The sequence below is a fragment of the Sciurus carolinensis genome, chromosome 4 (assembly GCF_902686445.1).
Source record: "Sciurus carolinensis chromosome 4, mSciCar1.2, whole genome shotgun sequence".
Lineage (NCBI taxonomy): Eukaryota > Metazoa > Chordata > Mammalia > Rodentia > Sciuridae > Sciurus > Sciurus carolinensis.
In genome coordinates, this window is record NC_062216.1 from 73,097,744 (window position 1) to 73,119,674 (window position 21,931).

General features: G+C 38.3%; 1 pseudogene; it reads right to left on the reverse strand.

Moving 5' to 3' along the window:
- The window catches only part of LOC124982751 (antigen WC1.1-like), a 314,961-nt pseudogene that overhangs the window by 48,177 nt on the left and 244,853 nt on the right, over nt 1-21,931 (reverse strand).

The following is a 21,931-nucleotide window of genomic DNA, read 5'->3' on the forward strand; positions in this document are numbered from 1 at the left end:
CTGAACCTGAATCTGTCTTTATTTTTTCTGACAGTCTTTTTATAGATTTTTTTAAAGTAATGATTATATCATTTTTGGTTAATTTAAAACAAGAGAAACCTTCAAAAGTATAATCTATGCTTCTTCTAAAAGTACACATTCTCTCTGTATGACAGCCCAGACCAAAACAATCTTATTTCCCAGCTAGATTAAAACAACCTTGTCTCCCAGCTAAACTGAAACTATCTTGTCTCTCAGCTAAACTGAGGGCCCCATGATCTGCCAGCCTTCAACCTTCAGAACAAACACATCACTAGATTTTCTGAGAAACCACCCCCACCATGAACTCCAGTGTTTAGCAGTGAAAAGTTTTTACTATTATTAAAGGGCAAAGAAATCAACTTATAATTAATATTTAGTCTATTCTAATTTCATATAATGGCAGACTACAATCTTATTCTGATTCTCAAAGAATTAGACTAAACATAGGAAAAGCACAGATTATATTTATGACTAACCTAAATGTTTTTATTATGCAAAGTATCTCTAGAATCAACTATTAAAACTATGAAACCAACAAAGGCTAAACACCACATCCAAGCTCAGAGGAATGTCTCTTTATCCATCTGTTATTATACTAAAGCAATCACAGTCTCCTTTTAACTTGAACACAGCTACAATTGTTTATTTCATATATTTTATCTATGTACTACTGCCAAATTTTTATTGTGCACTATTTTGTGTCCCAATACAGTAAAACCTTCCCAATAAGTTTCTAAATGATATATTGATTATTAATATTAAAAAGCAACTATACATGGAGACATGCCACGCCTAGGGCCCCCAAGAGGGAGGACGATCAACAGAATTGTGTCAAGTGTGGAGTCTTTTATTCCAACAGACCATGTCAAGTGTCAGATCCTCTACTACAACAGACTGTGTCAAGTGTTGGAATGGCAGGAGATAGAGGCGGCAACAATTGATCAATAAATGTATGAAAAAATGGTCAATGTCTCCAGCAATTTGAGAAATGCAAATCAAAATGAAGATTTCATCTCACTCCAATTAGAATTGCAATTATCAAGAATATAAGCAACTGTAAATGTTGACGAGGATTTGGGGAAAAAGGTCCATTCATGTGTTGCTGGCAGGAATGCAAAATGGTGCAACCATTATGGAAAGGAGTATGGAGATTCCTCAGAAAATTTGGAACAGATCTACCCTTTGACCCAGTTATCCCACTCCTTGGTTTATACCCAAAGGACTTAAAATCAGCATACTACAGTGACACAGCCACATCATTGTTTATAGCAGCTCAACTCATAAAAGTTAAACTATGGAATCATAGTTTAACAGATGAATGGATAAAGAAAAGGTGTATGTATACACAAGTGAATATTTTTCACCCCTAAAGAAAAATGAAATTATGGCATCTGCCAGAAAATGGATGGAGCTTGAGAATATTATGCTAAGTAAAATGAGTCAGTTCCCCAAAACCAAAAACTGAAGGTCTTCTCTGATATGTGGATGCTAACTCAAAATAAGAGAGGGTAGTGAAGAATAGAAGAACTTTGGATTAGAAAGAGGAATAAGGGATTGGAGGGGGAATGGGACTAGAAAAGATAGTAGAATTATCATGTAAACCTAATAAGAATAAATAAAAATATATAATAAAAAAAGTCTGAAGCAAATATTGTGTCACAATGTTAAGATTTGAGGAAATTTTGCAGAATGTATTTGGGTGTTCCTTATCTTACTCTGTTTTGCTCTATGGTTAAACTATATAGGTAATAATAAACCTATAGCCTTTGTCAGCCAAAGAATTCCTCTGAATAACCCTTAAAGAACCTGAAAGATGTATGATTATTGAGAAGAATCATATTTTACCACAGAATATCTCATTTTGGAAGTCAGCCCTCCATGCTGTCTGCTCTCAGAGACATGTCACTCAATGGGCTAACCGAGTACCAGTCAGCCCTGATCTCCCTTACCTGAGCACACCACAGAGGCTGTGTTTCCATGGGCACAGGCGGGAACACCCAGGGCAGTCACAGGGCAATTCCACAAGAAGGACTCAGACCCTGAGCAGTGAAATCGGTCTCTCCAGATCTCATCATCTCCTTCCACGAAGTATGCTCCTTTTGGGGTGGAGAGGGCGACCCCACAGCCCAGCTGACGGCAAACAACATTGGCGTTGGCCATATTCCAGTGGGAGGCACAGAGTGTTCTCCAGCCTTCAGAGGTCTTCATCTCCACTTGACCCTCACACTGAGAGCTGCCATTTTTCGTGAGCCTGACTTCTGTGTACTCTGGAAGGAGAAACACGATTTCACATTTTGTTATCACAGAAGAGTTTGCAGAAAGGTTAAAGTACTGCCATAAGTCTCACCTGTGCAGAAAACTTGCACAGCCCCACTGTGTTGGCAGTTGCCTCCAGGACAGACCCTTCTGGGGCAGAACCAGAGCTCAGGCTCCCATCCCTTACACTGGAACTCTTCAGCCCAGACCTGTTCACTGGCCTCTCTGAGGGGCAAGCTCCCCAGGACAAATGCTGCCTTGCCACACCCCAGCTCTGCACAGATGACCTGGGCTGTGGGGAAGGCGAAATTCCCATCAGATACTGGAGTCCATCCTCCTCCAGAATTTACTTCCACTCGCCCAGAGCAGGGTCCACCTCCTCCATCCAAACGCACAAATCCTATGGAAGAAAATAACCAATAAAATGAGTATCTAGGGTTGGAATTGGGAACTACATGTCACAGGAAATGCTGTGCAATCTTTTCCTTTCCTAGGAATGGGATGTGGAGAATGGATTCAGCAGTTGGTGTCAGAATGGGAATATCATGAACAAGTGTCTGGAGACAAATTTTAGAGGAGGAATTTTTAAGGTAAGTTCTAAATGGTTGACTCCAAGAAATTAAAAAAGTATTGTGTGTGTATTTTCTTTTATATGGGCACATTATTCCAGTATTAAAATATATCTATCCATGTGTTTGAATGTCTGTCTGTTTGTCTGTGTCAGTCTCCTCCTTTATAATAAGTTCTATTTTTATCTCCTGAAATTGAACTCTGTAGAAAATGACTAGGATTAATTTTTTGACTATTTTACTCTCAAACTTTTGTTTCACAGGCAATAATTCCAACTATGTTAACACTTTTAGTGAATAAAAAAATCAGTATATATAAAAATGACAATTTATATTAATTTTCCCTTTAGAGATGAGAAAAGTGCTCACTAAATAGTGTAAGACTAAGATGGAAAGTAGGTTATCATGACTAAGATAATCTAAATTCTTTATATTACCCTTCCCATTAAAGAAGAAAGAGAATTTAGAAGAAGGATCAGAAGTTATCAAGAGATTTGAGCATGCTTATTTGCATTTGCTTTTTTGTTTTGTAATGAATTATCACTTAGTTACTTAGTTGTTTGGAAGAAAACATTAGACATCTATTGAAGCTGATCAGGCAGTGATTTCAAGTATGATTTAAACCTTTGGGGAGGCATCTTACTATAGACATGGAATTGTAATGTAGTAAAAAGTTTATGTCCTGAAGAAGTAAATCCTTTCTCTGAAAAAGTAAGGTTTAATAATTTTTCTTTTCAAAGTAAGTCATCAAAATGGAATGAACTTCCAAAGCATTAATCTGCTTTATTAAAATCATTACTCAAAGCATTATAATTAGAATACTTCTATTTCTCTCTGAAACTGATGTATCAATACAAAGTTTGGATTCCTGAAGTCTTACTACAAGGTTATTCCAAATTCTATCATTATTGAAAAGGAGAGATGACAATGATGTATCTCACATGGAAAGTCACAATGAAAATACAAATATTTCAAACTAAAATCACTAATCTTTAGGATGTTATGACTATAAAGAGTGTGAAAGTTACAGGGGCATCATAACAGTCAGTCATCAATATTGCTGACTATGGAGAGGAATAATAATGATCAGTCACCAGAACAGAAACTCTGACTGTAGGCTGTGCCTGTGGGTGCAGCCAGGTCTCCTTCCCTGTGGACTCAGATTTCCCCTCAGTTCTAGCTCCACACTAGGGGTCAACACCAGCACCACCAGTGAGGTCCACCAATTGTGCATGATTGATCATAGCTCTGGCTTCACTAGAGACACAAGCTTGTCTGCACTGGCCCTATTTCCTTTTTTCCCATTGTTTATGGTACATTTCTAGCTCCCAAGAGCTAGAATGTCTCAGAGTAGATAAAACAACAGTACATCCAAGTTCTGAGAGAATCCACTGGGATATCTGATTATAGTCCCCTGAAGTTAAAATATCATGAGGGTGTTTGTCTTAGGCCCTTAAATCTACTGCAATATCAAACATTTGCAATGAACTTTTGTATCATTTCCTTTGATGAAAATCTGAAGCATTTCAGATGAAGAAATAGATCATGCAGTTCAGGTTTCATCTTCAGTCTTCTCTTCACAGATCAAAGAAGCCTAACCCAGCTATAGCCTGAGAGGGTCAAAAGTGGAATTCATACAATACTCAGAGCATCACTTATTTGTCATGTAATACATCCATGACAGTAGTATCCAGAGGGCAGGATTGTTGCAATCTCAGCAATACTTTTATATCTTAAAAATACATTAATTGGAGTTATAGTATGTCCTAGGCATTGCATTTTGAAATAACATAGAGCCAAAATCTTGAAACATTTTTCTGAAAAATAAATGAATTAGAAATCAGAGCCAACTACCATGCACACACAGATGATCTTCACTTGATATTCTTGGAGGATGAATTACTCTGTTTTATTTATTGAAATATAAATAGAATAGTGAAAGTTTGGTTATATGTAAATGTACATTGTGCTTTAAACCCAGATGACCTGATTACAGAAGGTAAGTATTACTATTGTTTTTGTAGTCCTTCAATTAAGTAGGCATTTCTTATATTAGTGGTTTAGAAATCTTCATTAGTTCTACTTGCAAAAATATATCCTACTTTGGGGCTGGGGATATAGCTCAGTTGGTAGAGCGCTTGTCTTGCAAGCAAAAGGCCATGGGTTCAATCCCAAGAACCGCAGAATATATATATATATATATATATACACATTGTTTTTCCTTTGGTAATATGTCAATGTAATAAAGAGGTGCAGAGAAAAAAATATTCCCCTTTCTCATCTGCATTACCAGATGGTTGAGCTAAGTAATACCACCATTTAAATGTCCATTCTTCCTTATACCAGTCTTGTTTACATGGAACTTATTCTCAAATGAAACCCAAGTGCTATATTGAGTCTATCACTTAGTCTGTACAACCTACAGTCACAAAATCTCAGTGCTGGGTTCATCTCGGTATCTAGATATAGACCCATAATTATCAACTATTTGTTCCGTGCAGCACTTTTTCTTAAATCATGAGGCATGAACTATATCAAGGCTTGAACATTATATGAGGTCTAAAGTGATAGAATTTACCCTAAATATTTGTTTTCATGGTTTCCTGGGAGAATTGACAATCAATTCTCACTCAAGAGATATAAGCAGCATTTATATTGGAAGCAACTTCTTTGAGTTTTGAGGCATAACATGAAGTAAACCTCCTGCTCCAGGACTTTTTGAGACATAAAACATTAAATATAGTACTCAATGTTAGTTCTGTTGGTGAGGATGCTCATTACAAACAATTCAGCTTCATTTGTCTGTCTCACCGTGAGGCTGGCATCTTCAGGTTACATCTTCCTTCTTGTATGGGCTATGTATGTTCAACTGAATTTTAAAAAATGGTGGTATATGTATTTGATGGAATGCAATAAAATGATCTGATCAGTCAACAGTGTGGATTAATTCCACAAATATGAAATTAAGTAAAAGAAAAAACAACAAGTGACAAACCAACTCAAATAATTTGGTGTACATGACTGGCAGAACTCAAAGAATGCATGAGGAGTGGGGACCCCATGCTTCCAGGACATTCCCTCCACATGTTCCTTCCAATCCCTGCTATTTTCTCTTTGTCTTTGCTCTTCAGAAAGACTTTTCACATACAGTTGAGACTGTGGACCCTGGTGTCTGCTAGATTCAGAGGGTGAATTTAGGGCAAAGATTTTAATTGATGCTCCCTGTGTTGTTGGTCCACCACTATAACCAGGGAGAGTGGAATAGTGTAAATGAGCACATCAAGGTGCACCCAGTGCTGATCATGAGGACTGGCTTCCCAAAGGAAAATTAAGATGAGCAAAATAAGTGGGCTCTATGTAAATATAACTTCAGTAATTCTATGAAAGTTTTTATTAAATAACTTTAAGAAAGTTAAATATTTTATTTTCTGATCTCTTTTAGTAAATGCACATATTTGAAACAAAAGGTCAATATCTAGTTGTTTATTCTATTTTGTATCCTATGAGACTCTAAATTTCACAAAGAAGAATAAGTATAACAAAAGTTCAAGGAAATTAATGAAGTAGAGTCTGGTATGTGGGGTAAGTTACACATGAGCTATGATAAATATTGATAAGAACTATGTTCTTATGAAATAATAGGCTGAGAGTGGATTAGAATGGAATACACACAGACACACATATGCATACATATATGTAAAATTTTTAATTAAAATTATTCAAGGGCCTATAGGCATTTAATATTTTAGTAGTGATATTTTAAATTATTATACAATATACATGTTTTTAGTGTTAGAAAATTGAGGGATAAGTTTTTAAAAAAGAAAATTAGGCCCCAAGTTGTCTTTTACAGTGTAAATTTTACACTTGTTTAATATATCGATGTCAAAGAGAGTCATAACACACGGAGATAAAATGGTGCCTGTTCTTTAGAAAATATCAGTTTGGATAATAAATAAGATCAAATCTAGGGTTCCCATATTGACTTAAACTTTTCAGTATGTTCTCTAACATGGTGTTTATTGAAAATTAATTATTAATTATTTAAAATGATCAAAGAATTAAATGTAAAACAGCAGGATGAAAATTTCTCACTTCCTTTCTGCTATTGTCACTGACTTTTCTTCAAACCTGAAGATTTCTGAATCTCTTCCTCTGAGATATCACACAGAGTTCAGAGCCACTGCTCAGTCTGATCAATTGTCCCAGGAGCAGTAAGATTTGTGGGAGGAGAAACACTTGTCTTAGTTCATAGAAACTAAGCAGTGACTGATGATAATGACATGGAAAGAAAAAGGAAAAAATGGCAGTTCATTGTTTTTCCCCCCATGGTTGCATATTTTTCTATTGTCATTGACACTGAAAATTACATAAGTCATGGTAAGGACCTTTCAATATCTGCATGAGACTGGTATTTTCATGACACATGAAGTTTTAGTAATGCAATAATTTCTTGGAGATTGTCATGTGAGGTGGAAGGTACTGGAAACACTAAAGTCATCTATATGTTTGCTTCAAATACTTTTAGCTATGTCTTGTGCCTTCTATATTTTCGCAGAAGATCATGAGTAACATTTCTTCATGTGAGGGCCATGACAGAGCCCATTTGACTTGGAACTCCCAACCCAACTCACTCATTTGAGGATGGAGGTGGATTTTCAGGGTGAAGACTGGGCTGATACTGAAGGTTATTCTCCAGATCCTTGGCCTTTTAAAGGAAATTGGTCTTCCTAATGTAACTTGAAAAATGTCTAGATATTTTTAAGTAGGAAGAATAGCAGAGGAACAACAATTTTATGAAGAGTCACTGAGTTCAGAATTTATAAAATAAATCAATTTCCCTGAAAACTCCAAAGGACCAACAACAGCAAAATTAAAAGTGACATAAAACCTTGAAGTTCAGCATCTACATGTTGCACATTAGAGAACAGACTTTGCTTTTTGTGTAATAAATTAGAAGAGATAGAGACATACTCTTGCTTTAGTCCAATAGAAGGAAGCACCCAGGCCCCCACCAACCAAGCAAAACATTTCTTCTCTGTAACCTAAGGGATTTGGGAAAATAGGAGTAAGAAGTACTGAGAATGTCAAGTGTGTTCTTGGTGACTTCTCTTTTACAGACAGATAGGTGGGCAGTTCCCAGGCAGAGTCTGGGTTTTGGTTGCTTTCTGTATAAGTAAATGAGGCACTACGTTATTTATCCTAAATCCTCTATCTGTAAATTTCCCTTCCTGGAACTCAGGGGCTGAATTCTTTAATATCCTAAATGCCTCTTCATAATGGCTTCTTTCATGGCTAAGTTTAAAGATCTAGAGTGCTAGAAGATGTTAAAAGATGTTAAAATGTTGTAATATTTAAGATGCTCAAGTGATATCTCCTTATGTTCTGACCAAGAAGAGTCAGAGGAGTTCAAATTTAGAGAAAAGGTGTTTTACAGACTTGTCCTCTGTGTCCTCATTCATGCCTCTCAGTGATAGCTCCTCAGCACAGATGACAGTATGACATCTCCTTTTTTGTGTGTCCACTGTTGAGGATATATTATGTTCCATTCACCTCAGTGCCTTACCTCCATGCTTCTGTCACAGAGGTAGATTCTACCTCTAAAATAGGACCATCTGCAAAACACTTCAGTGAAGTCCCAAGAAGATTTGTAGGAATACTACTCTTTTCGTATCTGCATCAGCTCCTTGGAGTTCTCCAATTCTCCACATCCCAGATCTTACCCTGGGCTCTTTCAGCTTGGGTAAATGTCTTTTCTCATATTCTCTCATCTTAGAACTTTTGGGCTCAAATTTATACAAGTAAACATAAGAGGTAGGATTACCAGGTTGATTTTCAACAACTTTCATCAAGATCACACTTGTATTTCTTACACTAAGACCTAGATTGCTTCCTCCACCCTGCTTGTAACTGGCACTCATCTGCATGAGGCCAACTCACAGGGGCTTTGACCATAAGCCTTGTTTCTGTACCTACCTGTCTACTCGACCATCACTCCACAATCCTACCATTGTCTTTAGGTAACAGAGCTGTGTCACCAGAGTAGATGGGAATGTCTGCATCAGATGTGATATTTGGCTAGCCAGAGGGCCACACAGATCCCAGTGTTTTCCTTGAAGACCAAATTTTCCCTGTACTCTTGGGCTTCCCAGTTAGTTGCCTTTGAAAACCAAAGGTGGCAGCATGTCCTTTCCTTCAAAGCACAGCAGAGGACAAGGAGAGTGTCACTGGAGGCTAAGTATGGGTAAAAATGCCTCTGATTAGGAAAGAGTAAAAGTGGGGCAGAGAGGTCTTCAAATGAAACACAATCTGAACTTTCCACCCAGGTCTGACATAGGGGAGAGGTCTATAAAGCCAACACTAAGAGTCTGCTTCTATGTTTTCTTGTTCACAATACTAACATCTTTCAGATTTTACCATGTTGCAGAAATGTTTTTAGGTGTTGGGTATGTGTATTTCAAGGAAATAATGTTCTCATCGATGTGGAGCTTTATATCTAGTGGGAAGAAACCCAAATAGTTTTAAGCCATTTATGAGCCAGTGGGTGGAAAAAGAAAGAAAAATTGCATCTGCAGAAATCTATTGATTCAAATGAATCATTCTCACTCGAGGAAATAAAAAAATGCAGTCATATATTCTGTCTGATCTTTTGCTCCATAGATGCATTCCTCCCTTGAGCAAGTTTCAAGTTTCTTATAAAATATGATCCAAGGGAACTTTTCTTCCCCCATTCTAACCTTCTCCATACCTCAACTTTGAGTTACTCTTGCAAATAATTTTTGTTCTTTGTACAGGAGGGACGTACATAGTCAGCACAAGTGTACACAGATTGCCAATCCTAAACCAGGGTCCTAAATCCTGCTCAGATAATCCTTCTGTGCTCTTTGTCAACTCTCCAATGTCATCCCCCAGATACTGTAAGCTTCCTCTATCTTCTTCAGAAAATTCTATATGTATCCATGCTTCTATTCTTATCAAATTTACCTGACAATATACTCTTCATGTATCATTGATTTCATCAGATATAAACTATATAATTTTCCCCATATCTTGTCACCTTTATATTTTCCTTTGTTTTCACCTAAGTAAACTTATTATAACTGATACCTAATAATACAGTATACGTATTAATGGAGTAAATTCATGTGCTGATTCATGTACAAATTGCATTTTTTGTCTCCTCAAACACTTTTCATTGCTTTTTGGTGAAAGCTTCCAGTATGCTTTCTTCTAGCTTTTTGAAATGTTGTTCATTATTGTTCTATAGACATCTTACTGTACCTTGGTGCAGCAGAACTTCTAGCTCCTATTTAAACAAAACCCATCATTCATGATCAATCTGTTGTCTTGCATTCTCATCCCCTACACTCTCCAGTCTGTGGTAACTACAATTGTATTCCCAACATGTATGAGGTCAACACCTTCATACTTGAAATACAGTGAGATTATAAGATACTTGTCTTTCTCTGCCTGACTTACTTCACTTAACCTAATGGTATCCTGACCCATACATGTTATGTCAAGTGAAAGGATTTCATTCATTTTTATGGTTAAATAGTATCCCATTGTATAAAGTATTTCATTCATTTATTCATTTATCATCCAATGGGCATTTAGATTACTTACATTTCTCGGCTACTATGAGTAGAACTGCCATAAACATGGGAGTACAGATGTTTCTTCAACATACAGATTTCACTCCCATGGAACATATGCTCAGCATTGGGATTGCTGTACCATATGGATGTCTAATAATGTCTTTGTACCGTCTTTATTTCTAAAGGATAGATTTGCTGGGTTCAGTATTCTTGATTGGCAGGTTTTTTTTCCGTTCTATGAAAATCTCATGGCACTCAGTTCTGCTTACCATTGAGAAGTTTGCCATTAAGTGAATTGGGACGTCCTTTTGTATTATTTCTTTTTCTTTCTTTTTTTTTAACTGATACCCGAGAGACTTGATCTTTCTTCTTTGAGAGTTGTATTATAATATATAGAGATAAGAACCTGAGGCTTCCACTCACAACTGCCCATCTAACTTTTCACCCTCTAGCACAGACTTAGCTGTCTCCATACTGTGCTGACTGGCTTCAAGCAAGAATGAGGTGGGTCGTCCTGTGGCCACCAGTGCTGCAGTGCTATACCACACCATGAATACACAGTCTGCCAAGGCAACACAGAGCTGGGCAGGGACCAAGCCCCTCAATGCTCTGAGCTGCCTACTGCTGAGGTGGACTCAAGGCCCAAGATTCCTGCAGCCAGTCACAGGTGATGCAGGCTCCTCTTGAGTCTGTCCCACTAGCACACAGGTCTTGCTCTATTATTTCTGTTCTACATTTGAGGCCTCTAATTTCTGCTCAGTGCTGTGCATGATCATGGTGGACCTGGCACTGAGCCTTAAGGAAAAGTCCTGTGCATGCTCTGTACCCTTGATCCTTAGAGAGTCTTGGTTTCCCCTCTTCTGCTACAGATTGGAGGAGTGGTGGTACAGAAAGTCTCTTTGCTGCCCAACTAAACACAGTTCCGTGGTCTCAATCTGAGGTTACTGGAATAGGGGCAGAGTTGTTGGGCTCTGCCAAGCACCAGGTTTCCCTGTGGCACACCTCATCCTGGGTTTCAAGTCTAAATTCTGGGCTTAATTCACTTTTTCTTGTCCAAGAAGGATGCATCTCTCTTCATGCTGGGCTGCTTGAGGTTGGGGAAAGGCAACTCTTATCTTCTTTCCTCCTTCAATGTGTCTTTTCTTTATCACAGTACAAGCAGGCACTTACCAGGTTCATTGTGTCTTAACAGGCCAGTGTGGTGTGTGAATAACTGTTAATGTGGTTTATTTGTGAGGGATAACTGAATAGCCACCTTGATCTGAGTCTTAAACTACATAATCTGTTAACATAATAAATATGCATTAATATTTTATGGCTTCCAAAATTGATCTGCCATCACAAGGCTAAATTCATCTGCCTAGCATGAGTTTATACAGATGTTGCTTCAAAAAAGAAATGCAGAGCGAATCTACTGTAGTAATGATGGAAGGAAAACCTGTGACTCAGGGCATTTCGCTCACAGTTCACTGGCCATTCCTGCCAAAGAATGTCTGAAACTGGAAAGGAGATTTCCAACTTTGTGGTAATCCTGAAATTCCCCTGTATGTGTTTAATCCCATCTCTGTACCCATACATCTACTAACTCAGTGCAAAGCTATCTCTTGTTACACATATATAAATACTCAGTCAACTGAGAAAAGCAAGTCCCATTCTTGTCTGTCTTTTGAAAAGAGGATATGTGTGGTAATTTATAGGTAACCTTTAAATGGTAAATTGCAGAGACAAAATTATGAAAATGATTTTAAGTAGAATGATTCTACCAAAAAAAAAAAAAAAAACCAAAACTCTTGTGTCAAGTACAACTGCAGAAAAGGGATAGGACAATATTTGTGTATTAGAAGAAAGAATTAAAGAAATCCCATCATCTGCTGCTATTTCAAGTACCCAGGTTCCATGGGGACCACTTAGTCCTCTGTGGCTTATCCATCTCATATTTCCTCAGGATCAGATACATACTTTTGGTCCTTTCCATTCTCTTAGGCAGTGGAGAATACACAGAGCATACCTGAGCAGATGACACCTGCATCTTCATCATGCCCACAGTCATGCTGTCCCCAGCCCTGAGAAGGGCACTTCCACACTTCATCCTCTTCTCCTATGCAGTTCAGCTCGTCCAGCCAAATGGGCCCTGATCCCTTCCCAAACTGGGAATAGTATATCACATCGAAGGCCACTCCACAGCCCAGCTGTCTGCACACCACATGGGCGTCACTCAGGTCCCAGTTGTCATCACAGACAGTGCCCCAGGAACGCTGGTGAAAGATCTCCACTCTGCCTGCACAGCGACTGCCCCCATCTACCAGACGGAGTTGTGGGATCTCTGAAGAGAAAGAATCATGTCAATGGTTGTATTTACAAACAGTGAGTTTTCTTATCCCATGGTCCTCCCTCCCTGCAGTTAAGCATCCACTTTCAGAGTGCAGGTTATAGGTAAGATGTAGAGTCACTAAACTAGGGCAGGACCTCAATCTCTTTTCCTACCAAAACAAGTAAGAAAAATAATTGCATTTCAAAAAACCGTAGCATGGAATTAAACTCAACATAATCTAGTTATGTGAAGTGAGGTAGGAATTACTATGTAGTTCCTACCAGAGGTAATCCTGTTTTTGTTAGAGTTCTGCATGGGAGGTGACAAAACAATTCTAGAAAGGTCAGGTTTTCTACTTTGAGTAGTTAAAAGTGTCTTTTTCTGAATGATTTCTAAAAGTCAAAACATAATGGGCCAGCATCTGTTTTGATTTTGTATAAAGCACACACACACTTGAGTGCCAATGGCCTGAGATTTGGAAGGATCAGTGCACAGGGGATAGAGTAAGGAACTAGGATGAGACCATCAGAAGCCTAAGGACAGCCATGAATACAGGAGAAATCACAACTATATGGCCATTAAGTTTGAAAAATGAATGAACCATGGTTTGCCACAAAACATTTCACTAATGACTCTAAGCTTTATAGTTCAGATCAGAATATGTAACATCAAAACTTGACCCACTTTAGGTAGATTGAACAACCTCCTAAAAAAGGTGATGCCAGATATTGACATTGCTCACTCCCCTAAGAATCACAGAAAGTTACTTATTCCCCTCCAACTGAATTAAATCTACATTTGGGCTTCTTTTCAGAAGTTGTTATTATTAAAAATCGGAGATTTTGGTAAAGAGGTAAATAGCAAAAAAGAAGTACCTTGGTTGTGAGTCTGTGAGTGAAAGATGTTAGGGATTAAAGGGACAATTGTATTTTGAGAAGGGAAAGAGAGGAACTTATAAAGAAGTTGTGAGGAATTGAAAGAACCTGGAGAAGCAGAAAGGTAGCCCAGAGAAAAGTACAAAGTAATTTAAAACTTCAACTCCAGCTGCAAGCATAAGGTAAACTGGAGAGTACAGACTGCCAGAATGGTGTGTCAGTAGACCAGCAATCTTATCTGTGGGAGAAACAAGCTACAAGCTGTAGATCAAATCTGGGGAACTGTTCTGAGAGGGGTACTCTTGTACAACAAGCAAGCTTTAGAGTACTATACTCACATTACTCGGCAAACTTTCAGGGTACTATAACTGGGAGCTAACTTAAGAAGTGGCCATTGTTAGTGACTAAACTGCTCTTGGGTTTAGACAATATGCAGTAATCACAATTTTAGGTCCCTGGGCCACCCACACTATTATTAATTAATTTGTTTTTTAACTCTTAAAATAGATTTTTCTCTCTTCTTTCTCCTTTCTCTCTCTCTCTCTCTCTCTCTCTCTCTCTCTCTCTCTCTCTCTCTCATTCTCTCTGTCTCTCTGATTGAACCCAGAAACACTTTACCTCTGAGCCACATCCCTCTGGATTTTTAGTTTATCTATTTATTTTTTTGAGACAGGGTTTAACTTAGATGCTTAGGGCCTCACTATGATGGTGAGGCTGGTATTGAACTTGTAGTACACCTGCCTCAGCATCCCCAACCCCTAGGATTACAGGTGAGTGCCACCATATCTGGGTAATTTTTCCTTCTTTTTTTAAATTTTCCTTCCTCTTTTTTTTTTTTTATATTCCCTCTCTTCCTTCCCTTTTATTTTCCATCTTCAATCTTCTTCATGGAAATAATTTTCCTTTTACTAATTTTTGACTTTCCTGTTCATTCTATAATTTTTCTTCCTTTTATCTATTGTCAATGCTGTTTTAATTGTTAGTGAGTGTAAGTGGTTATTACTGTATTTCTATAGCTGGTTTTTTAAATTTAATTATTTATTTGGTACTGGGAATTGAACCCAGGGGAATTAACCACTGAGACACATCCCAAACACTATTTTTGTCTTTTATTTAGAGACAGGCCGTTACTGAGTTCCTGAGGCTGGCTTTGAACTCGCAGTGGTCCTGCCTCAGCATCCTGATTTGCTGTGATTATAGGTGTGCACCACCATGTAGTTACTGTTATTGTTTTCTTCTTTCTGAGTTATGCTGGTGGTCAAATGAAGAACCTTGAACATGGGTGTGTACTTTGCCACTAAGCTATAACTCCAGTCAATCTAAAGAAGTTGCACCTTACTGAAGCCATGATGATTCCTGCTGAAGTGTTGGTGGATATTTCAACTTAATGAATAGGGAAGGAAGACATTCACATCTGATGAGCCAACTACAAGTAGACATAACTCCTGTTCCTGGACAATCTTCAGCTTAAGAACACTAGAGAGAAATAATTTAAATGTGGAAAAAATGTCCCGAAGGACCTCAGCATAGGTTGCGACCATATCCCTTCAGACCAAACACTAAAACAGTAATGGAAAAATAACCACAGAGAGAATGCCCTACATACAGTGCTGCCTATATCAACATGCCTGAACTACCAGAAGGACCCCATTTGAATGAGAACTGCAGAGAACGATGTCATGTGCTCTGACACAACACCTGGAGTTTGAAAACCCATTATCACCATCCAAAGAAGCCACAGAGAAACATCCTACAATGTCCACTTGGAATTAATCTCAACCCTATAGGACACCTGCATTCTAAGGCACATCATCAAGAGAAGGCTGCTTACCAAGAAGACCCTCACATAACATATTTCTAAGCAGAATCACCGAAGGTCAGGAGGGCAGGAGTGATGTACACACAATCTTGAAAGGAAACAGCTGCCACCTACATGACCATGTTCAGAGAAGTTGTCCTTCAGAATCAAAGGAAAATAGGTCCTTTGAAGATAAGCATCAGTTAAAGGAATTTTGTACCACTGAACCTGCATTGTAGAAGATGATCTCACACACAAAGTAAGGCAAGACAACTTGGCAATGAGAGCATAGGAAATAATAAATCTCACTAGAAGGGTGGATAAATCAATGAGAAAGTGGAAAAAATGAAACAATAAAAATTCAATAAATCATCAAAACCCCAAGAAGAATGAGGAAGAAAGACATGACCATAGATTATTCAAACTGTCCAGAAGAAAACAACAAAATACAGGAAATACTACAAATCTTTCAATAATAACTGAGTGTACGTGGTCTGATTCTCCAATTAAAAGATACAGACTGACTAACTGCATTAAAAATCAAGTGCCAACAATTTTCTGCCTGCAAGAAACTTACCACACAGGCAAAGACATATACAGACTGAGTACACAGTGATTGAAAATGATATTGAAAGCAAATGAAACCAGACAGCAAGCAAAAGTAGTTGTATTAATATATGAAGAACACATTTCAGAATCAGTCAGAAGAGACAAAGAAGGTCACTACATATGGTTAAATGGAATAAACCATAAAGAAGATATAATAATTACAAACAAATATTCTCCAAAGAAAAGAACATCGAATTTTATTTAAACAAACACTTACAGGATATAATGAGAAAACAAACATCAATACAACACTAATGGTATCTTAATATCCCATCTCACTTATAGATTTGACATTCAGAGAAAATCTCAACCAACAGGAAAACATGATAGTTACACTAACATAATAAATCAAATGGACTTAAAAGAATTCAATAGAATATTCCACCCAACATCTTTAGAATACACATCTGGGGAAACAGGATTGGTAAGGAAGAGTAGAGAGTCTGAGGTCAACCAAGAATGTGTCTAAAATTTGTAATTTGAACAGAGAAATTGCAAACTTGTAAGACAGAATAAGAACAACCAATAAGGTATAGTGATTACATGATGAATAAACAAAGTAGACAGCTTAAGTTTTCTGTTTTCCAGGGATATTTGAGGCAAGATCATCATTTAAGTGTATGGTGGGGTTAAAATATCAGTGTGGGGAGATCAGGGAATTTTTAAAGTGACATGTTATGGAGATGGCAAGAGCACATGTGAGAGAAAAACACTAGACTATGGGGCCAGTGTGGCGGGTCAATCAGAGATTGGATCACAAATTCAAAGAGACAAGCAGGATAATTTTACACTATAACAGAATTTGGTACCTGTCCAAGATTCAGCAGTCCTTGCCTAGTCTAGCAGAGTCAGGGAAGAGTTGGGTAGTTGAAAAGAGTAGGGAAGTTAACTCAACCATTTTTGTCTTTGACAAATAAAGATGAGTCCAGGGAGTTGAGTGTAGATGAAAGGGGAGGATTATAATGAGGGATCATGTTGTCTAACCAGGGTAAGAAGAACATGTGCAATCATGAGGAGAGCAGAAAACTAAAAAACAGATAAGGTAAAACATTTGGAATCTGCATAAGGATGAGATATCTGGAAAAGGAGTTTAAAGATTATGCACCATAGCTGGGCTTGGTTGCTGGGAGGTCAAGGCAGGAGGATCACCAGTTCAAAGCCAGCCTCAGCAAAAGTGAGAGCTAATCAACTCAGTGAGACCCTGTCTCTAAATAAAATACAAAATAGAGCTGTTGATGTGGTTCAGTGGTCAAGTGCCCCTGAGTTCAATCACCAGTACTCAAAACAAACAAACAAACAAATAAAAAACCAAGAAAATATGTATCATAAGGAGAAGAAGAGGCAACCATCAGAGAAGAGAGCAATGCAATCAAGATCTCAGGTTTGACAGTTAGTGATGGTCAACAGTGTGGCCATACACAGAGGTGGGGTGTGAAGGGAATGCTTCAAAGGGAGAAAGTCAGGACTGGAGAGGCCAGGATGTTGTCTCCGTTGTGTTCCAGGATGCCGGCAGCACCAGGAACAGGAGACAGAGGAGCCTGGTGAACCTGGTCCTGCAGTCTTCCTGGATGAGGGGGAGTGACTAGGCTGAAGAGTGACACCAACAGAAGTGTTGGCTGGTGCCACCTTATGGGGAAAACTTCAAGTAGCTGGATATGGAAAAAAAAAATAAAGTTTTGAAAATGACAAGGGAAAGCAGGAATATTTATATTCTACAGTAAGATGGATAATCATAAGCTTATTTTAATATTTGACCTGGAAGAAAAACCATCTTGAAATGGAAACACAGAGCCTCCAAATGATAAGGACATCATTGTTTTCAGAGGACAGCCAGGTTTTTTGTTAGAACATGAAATTGAAGGGGACATTACAGGTGTTAAGAAGAAGATGATAGGCTCCAGGTTCCAACATGCCTCATGGAATGTTTCCTGGGAGAGGCATGGAGTGGGCATATTAATGTCCAGTAGTACATGGATAGAGTCTCAGAGGAGGTAAGATCAACCAAGAAGACTGGGACTGTGAGGAGATGACAAGAAGAAAATAGGGGAAGTCCAGGTCCCTCATCTCAGCAATTCCCCATGTGTGCAGAGAAGATGAACACATGGCTTTTCAAGAGGATTGTTATTGGGGCCATGCCTTGGAGGGGACTCAAGGTCTTCTTAACCATCCAGGTAATCATGCATCTCTCTCCCACCCTCCTGCTCTGCTCAAGATGGGATTTTATCAGAACTTCAAGGTCACCATGCTGCTCCCACCTCATTTTTTTCACTAACCAAATAAATGTTCTAATTACTTCCTTCATTGGAACCCTACTCCTCCTTTAATTCTCAAACTATATATGATTTCTCTTTCTCTCAAAGCATGCATTTCCACAGCACTTTCCACTTCTTTATGCCTGGTGTGTGTTGTCAGGTTGGAGTGTACACTCCTTGAAGGTAGGGTTAATATTTCCTTCTTGTCTCTGTCCTCCTTCCTGGAATTAAGTTTCTACTTACAATTCACTGGATTACTTACCATCATCAAATGGCCTGAGAGGTTGTCTGACTGTTGTACATGGATTTCATAGTACACAGCCCACTAGTTTTGGGTTCCCCAAGGTGCCTCTCACTCACTTGAAGGTGCTTACTCCTAACCTCAGTCTCCTCATCCGAAATAAATGATCACCATAATACCTACCAACAGTTGATTGTGAGGATTAAGCTACATTACCTTTGTGTGTGTGTGTGTGTGTGTGAGAGAGAGAGAGAGAGAGAGAGAGAGAAAGAGAGAGAGAGAGAGAGAGAGAGAGAGAGAGAGAGAGAGAGAGAGAGAAAGAGAGAGAGAGAGAGAGAGAAAGAGAGAGAGAAAACACAGTGATAGCACATAAAAAACAATATGTATACCTGAGGTCCAATCATTCACCCTCTCACTAACGAAATATAAGTTAATTACTGTAAACTAAGAGTACACTGGCCAAGTGCTTAGAAAGTTTATCAGAGTACAAGTTCATATTCCTGTATGCTCAGTTGAGGTTCCCTTGTACTTTTCATGTAAATTGCTATCATCACAAGTTTCCTTGTATCTACCTTTGAAACACAATTGAAAGAGGTGGATCAAGGAATATCAATCCAGTATTTATTTTTCAGACTCACTTCTACTAATCTGTTCTATATGAAGGTATGAAATTTTCCTAACACAAACCTACAAGAATATGACAGAGACATAGAAGTAGACAGTAGGTCACCTGCACACGTGATATGAGCTTCCTCCTTTGAAGAACAGGATTTTTGTTTCCATGGGTCTGAAGGACACTGCCAGAGAGAGGCATCCATTCTCCGACAGCGGATTCCATCTACCCATCTGGGTCTAGAACCTTCCCTTGGGGGAACCAAGAAGTTCAGAGTCCCACTGTCCCCACAACCAAGCTGTCTACAGATCAAGGACAAGGTCATGGCTTCCATGGGGCTGTGGCAGACACTGCCCCAGGTGTTGTTGTAGAAAACCTCCAGCCACCCAGTGCACTTCTGCTCCTCACTCACTATCCTGAGAGCCAGGAACTCTGAAATTGAAGGAGGAAAACAACACAGTGAGCATTCAACTCTTATGACTGTTTTTCCTTTATTCCTAATAGTGTGTTCTCATTGCTGATTATACTGAGTAAGTGCTCACTAGGGTGAAGACTGGAAGTTTTTTCCCTTTAACAGGTTTTGCTAACTTGTACCTCTCCTGTTTCTACACAAGGTAATAGTAGTAAGTGAACAGGCAGGAACACTCACCTGGGAGCTCTGCAGGAAGAGAACTCTGTATCTATTATCTGACTCTACATCTGACAGACTTTGAAAAACGAGGTGTACAGTGGTGTAGCAGAATAGTGGAGATCCAAATATGTCCACTTCCTTATCCTGGGAGTCTGTGAAGATGTTACCTCATATAGCAAAGGGGCTTTGCACACATGATCAAGGAAAGAATCCTGAAGTTTTCAAATGTCACAATGGAGGAGGTGACCCTCCTGGCTGCTTCATGGGGTGAAACCAAGAAAGCAGAAAGGCAGCTTCTCAGGAAGGTGGGTGAATTAATGTGACTGTAATTAATTGTGACTGTAATGGTTCATGGACATTTACACATATTCACATTTGTTTTCTTTTCCCATTTCTAGCATTTTCAATGCCAGTATTTTTTCATTGATCAACTTTTTGAGGACCAGGATGTTTGATTAGTATTGTTTTAACATTTTTTAAATTAAAATATTTACTTTAAATATATTATTTCCCTCAGTTAACTGTTTCCCTTGATTCTCTTTCACTCATTTCTTCTGCTATCAGTCAATCTCAGCTGTTGTCTCTTTCACTCTCCCTTTAATTTTTTATTTCTATCTTTTTTACTTCTCCTTCATAATCATCACATCTTCCATCACTTCTGTTGTCTCCCTGTCCACCATTTAAAATATAGGCCATTTTGCATATTTACTGTTTGTGTTTTAGGCAGTAACTGATCATATCCTTGATGTTAATGGTATCAGCATCATAGAGGTCATAGAAGAAACTATTTGGTTTAATGCTCTATATCATTTGCATTGGTTTTTCTTATTTTTATCTTCCCTAAATATTGGGTACTGGAAACCTTCAGGGGTGCTATAGGTCCACAGGATAGAATCTCTACTGCCTCAAATCTACACTATTGATGGGTAAATACACAGCCACCATGAAAAAAAAACAATGGAAAAAAATCATCCATGTAAACCAAGATACTCCAGTAACAGAATCCACCGACACGTAGTCAAACAAATCTGCAAAGTAAAGGACAGCAAGGGGTACCTTTGATCCAATGAACTTCCATTCTTTACCTCCCCCCACAAATTGTATGTTAGCAACTTCATATCAAACATTTGACCTTTGGTTTTTGGGGATTGGTTTATTTTGCATAGCATGATGGTCTCCAGATCCATTTTCTGAGAAATGTCATAAAGTCATAATTTTTATGACTGAGCAATATTCCATTGTGCATATATACCACATTTTCTTTATCCAGTCATCTGTTAAAGGGCACCAAGTTTCGTTCCATAGCTTAGGTATTGTGAATTGAGCTGCTGTAAATATTGACATGGGGCTGCATCACTGTAGTAGGAAGATTTTAAGTCCTTTAGGTATACATTGAGCAGTGGGATAAATGGGTCAAATGGTGGTTCCATTTCAAGTTTTCTGATGCATCTTCCTGCTGCTTTTGAAAGTGGTTGCACTGATTATCAGTCTCGTCAGTGAGGTATGAATGTACCCTTTTCCCATATCCTTAACAACATTTACTGTTACTTGTATTCTTGATTGTTGTCATTCTGACTGGAGTGAGATGAACTCAGTGTAGTTTTAAATTTCCTTTCTCCAACTGCTAAAGAAGAATTTGAACGTTTTATCATATATTTTTCCCCTTTTGATTTCTTCTTCTCTGAAGTATTTTTCCAATTCTTTGGCTATTTTTGATTGGGTTATTTTTTGTTTGATTGCTTTTCTGGTGTTAAGGTTTTTGAGTTCTTTACATCTGCTAGAGATTAATGCTCTACCTCTCTACCTCAGGTGTAGGTGGCAAGGATTTTCTTCCATCCTGGAGGCTCTCTCTTCCTGCTCTTGATGGTTTCCTTTGCTATGAAAAAGCTTTTTAGTTTGATTCCATCCCATTCATCAATTCTTGATTTTACTCCTTGCACTTTAGTGTTCTTGTTGAGGAAGTAGGTTCCTAAGCCAACAGGATGGAGTGTTGGGCCTATCTTTTATTCCAGTAGTTGTAGGATTTTTGTTCTATTTCCTGGGTTCTTGATCCACTGCATTTTATGCAGGGTAAGCGTTAGGGGTTAAATTTCATTCTGCTACATATGGATTTTCAGTTTTCCCAGCACAATTTGTTGAAAATGAGTACTTTTCTCT